Genomic DNA, 3,938 nt, shown 5'->3' with positions numbered 1-3,938 from the left:
AGCCTCGCGGCCTCTGTCCCCGCACGTGCACGAGTGCTGCCGACTGAGGCCGGCACTCGCTGGCCGCGGCTGCGTGAGCGGCTAGCGGGCCTTTAAGAATCAACTCTTCTCCACCCCTACCCTCCCCGCCAACTAGAGCTGTTTCCCGGGGCCAGGTCACGGTTCCCGACCCCCACGCGCGGATGCCGCGCCTCTGCCGCTAGACCCCCTCCTCGAGTGACTGGCGCGCTTTGGCAGCGGGGAAGCCCCAGAGTCCTCCCATCCCGCCCCGGCCTAGCAATGGGCGCGTTTTGTGCAGTTGGCTGTGGGTAACAAGTTGCCAATTTGTGGAAATTAGTCAACCATGGTTTACCAGGTGTGCACGAGGTTTTGAATCCCTGTCGTCACCACAAATGAGGTTCGGGGCGCCCTACCGCCTCGGAGCCTTCTTGGGGGCTCTGAAGGCGAGGGCGTCTCGAATCTCCCCGGTTTTAAAGTTAAGGTTGGGACCATGCTCGTCCCTTCTGTTTAGGAGTCAGACATTTTGTGCCGGCCACGTGCTAGTATATTGAAGGGTTAAGCCTCTTCACACTGCAAAACCCGAAGAGTTCTGTTCTTTTTGAGAAGTTCTCAATTTCAGACGTTTACATTATTACTGAATAGCTGTAAATCAGTAGGATGTGGAGTAATTAAATTTAGCCCAAATTTCCAAAAGACAAGTACGCACATAGTTCTTTAAAGTTTTCAAATCTAGAATTTGAATTCCTTGTGCACTAAAGTACTGTTAAAGTACTTGGTTAAGAGCAGTGTTGCTCCCTCCGGGAAACGTAACTGGGCTGGTGTTCCCACTACGTAGAATTCTTTCATATACGAGATAACTAATACATTGCTTTTTAAAAGTATGTAAGTAAGTGCAAGTGTTAATTTTTCAAGAAATCAACTTAGACCTTACCCTCTTGCCATAGACAGACCAGAGTCGTAGCTATTTAATTAAAATTAAAAGGTCAGTTTGACAGTTGCACTATCCACATTTCAAATGTTCAAAGCCACAATTGACTAATGGCAGTACTGGCCTACAGTAATCCAGTGCTTTATTAAATAAATATTTGAGTACCAGCATGATACCAGGACCTGGAAAAGCAGTGCGAACAAGACAGAGCAGCCCCTTCTCTTCAGACTCCTGTGGTGCCTGTTGCACTGCCCTCCAGAGTGTTACAGGAGCCAGCCAAGATTGTGGGGGTAAAGAAAGGCTCCCCTAGGAGCTTTGACAGGGAGACTATTTAAAAGAGGAGTTAAGTGTTTTTGCATGAAAGCATCATCCTTAAGTAAAATGAGACATTCCAAAATGAATCCTTTAAAACCAAACTCAGCTAGTCACATGATTCCTTCTGTTTGTGTGGGGCCACCTCTTAGAGAGTGGGCTTGGCCTCTGCCTCTGGGATCCTGCAGACTTGTCATTTGGGGAAAGAGAAAGTTCTTTCTCCATTGAAGGTATGGGCAGGAGGCTCTTAAATACACAAGAGTATATCCCATGATTGACCTTAATGTCATCAAATGAGATCTAAGTGAGGAGGGTAGGTGGAGATTTGATCATGAACGTTTTAGACTGTCATTTTTTTGTTTTTATAAGACCAAATGGGCTTGTATTTTGTGTATGGCTTTTTTGTTATTTTATTTGGGGGCTTACAAAAGGCCCTGTTAACACTACCTTCCTGTGTTCTTTGGCCAAAGGCTTAGATCAAGGTAAGAGGTTCAGTTCACCTGTTACTATATCATTGTTCTTAATAAACACAGGTATATTCATTAAGTAGGGAGAGACTAAAATATACATATAATTCCATTCTTTTCTGAGTCCAAAACAGCCTTTTATATTAGAGGTGTGTTCTCAGTGGAACAAAAATGACTAAGATGGCTTTTTAAAACCTTCATAAAGAATGGTGATAACCATTTAAAAATATCTTATAGGTAAGGATATGAAATATTTTACATATAAAATATTTGTATTGTCAGTTACTTCTTTGAGAACACACTGTATAGCCCTAGAACATACCACAGAAATTGTTGGCATGAGCACCTTCCTTGCTAACTGTGCATCTCGGAACAACTAGCTTTGATAGTAGCTCTGATTTTTTCATTCTAAGTTAGAAAGCCAAGCAGTTCCTGTGGTTCACAGTCTGTGTCCCTGTGCAACACTGGTGGACAGTATGCTAGATAGACATTTCACATGCCACAAATAAGAATAGTCTTTCCTCAACTTACTGAAAATTTCAGATTTTCCTTACATTTTCCCCAACTTGACATCTATTGTTGAGTCTATTGTGATGTAATTTTGAGCTCAATGAGATATTCTAAAAAAAAAAAATTGGTTACATAGCAACTAATTGGGTTTTTCCTTGTATAAATAATACATATTCTTGAAGGCAAATTAGATCTAGATGAGCCAGAAAATAGTAGCTATAGATAAGCAAAAATTTTAAAAGTAGAAATCTCACACACCCATCTTACCATCTAGACATTCTGGTGTGTAGCATATATTTATTTATGTAAGTAAAATACAGCAAACATCTTTATCTTTCTGTCATTATTATAGCCCCATTGTCAATATATGCATAAATCATAATTTAACCATCTCTATGGGGTAGTTAGAAGATTTTTTTTGCCATTTTAAATAGTACTGAAATGAACATGTAATGTGAATCTTTGTCTTCTGCCAAATTGCTTTTTAGAATGTTTCCCTTCTTTACCCACCAGTAGGGTATGAGTGTTTACTTCATGGCAGTAGTACATTTAAGAACCATTAATACAAATTTGTTTTATTGTCATTTTGAAAACGTTCTTTTAAAATAATAGAAAAGTGGAAGGTTTGAACATTGGTTAATTCAAGATGGAAATTAGCAAGAGTGGCAGGAGTTACTTTCTCTTTCTACATTTTTGGATTATTTCACTTACTACAATAATATATTCTCTAATTAAAAGAATTGAAAAAAAAATTGATAACCAAAAATGATCATCTAATTCCTCTATACTTACTTTTGTCCTCTTAAAACAATTATAACTTGTAATTGGGGAAGGTCACCTGACCAGTTAGGTAAAATTGATCTTTTTTTTAGACTAGCCAGGGGAGTGGAAAGTGAGAGCAAATGGGAGAGGATGGAAGGGAAATCGCTTGATGTCCTCTGAAGCTCCAGTTCTCATAACTTGGCTATGATATAGCTCAGATTTTTCCACGAAAACAAAACTGTTTTGCTGATAGTTATAGAAAACAAAATAAAACAAAAAGTAGGAAATGGATTTTTGTTTTTCATTTTTAAATGTTTAAATTCATGTTTGAGAAAAGGCTAGTTTAATTGGAAAACGAGGTATGAAGAAGAGTGAATTTGACCCAAAAGTTAAATCGTTTATCTTTGAGCAGAACGCCTGCTATCTTGGTCCTCTTTCTTGAACCAGTAGCCCCCTAAGTTGTACACACAAATGTACAAGTGCCTCCCAACCTTTCCTCCTTAGGTAGTAGCCATGGGAGGATTTGGGGCATAATCCCGTTTATTCTTGATCTAGCTTGGGAGTTCATGGGGTTATATGCTGTCTGCCCTCGCCCCCCAGCCCATGCACCCTTTTCCACAGTTGTTCTCCTCCTTGCATGGCAGTCTGGATCTCTTCACACTTCAAGAAGGAATGGGGAAGTGGGGAGCCTCAGTTATTATCTCAGATTGCTGCCGACAATGCCTGAGAGAAGATACCTTTTCACCAAAGTCCTATTTAGAACTTTAGACAGGCTGGAAGGCTGCTGATGGTAGGCTTTCCAGACCTGTCATCCTTGGGCACAGTACTAAGTGAGACCCTCGTGTGGTCTCTGCTTTCTGCAGTAATTCTCACTCTGCTCTGTCCTTATTCCCCAGTGGCTTGAACTCTTACTGTACCTCTGGAGCTCTGTTCTGGGGGTAACACATCTTTACTACATC

The 3,938-nt window shown here is 40.7% G+C and overlaps 1 protein-coding gene across 1 annotated transcript in view; it reads left to right on the top strand.

Moving 5' to 3' along the window:
• The window catches only part of ANP32B (acidic nuclear phosphoprotein 32 family member B), a 23,731-nt gene that overhangs the window by 1,463 nt on the left and 18,330 nt on the right, over window positions 1–3,938 (top strand). The window lies entirely within an intron of this gene.

This window comes from Pteropus alecto, unplaced genomic scaffold (assembly GCF_000325575.1).
Source record: "Pteropus alecto unplaced genomic scaffold, ASM32557v1 scaffold114, whole genome shotgun sequence".
Classification (NCBI taxonomy): domain Eukaryota; kingdom Metazoa; phylum Chordata; class Mammalia; order Chiroptera; family Pteropodidae; genus Pteropus; species Pteropus alecto.
The sequence above is the reverse complement of the archived record's forward strand: the minus strand, read 5'-3'. Positions and strand labels throughout refer to the sequence as shown.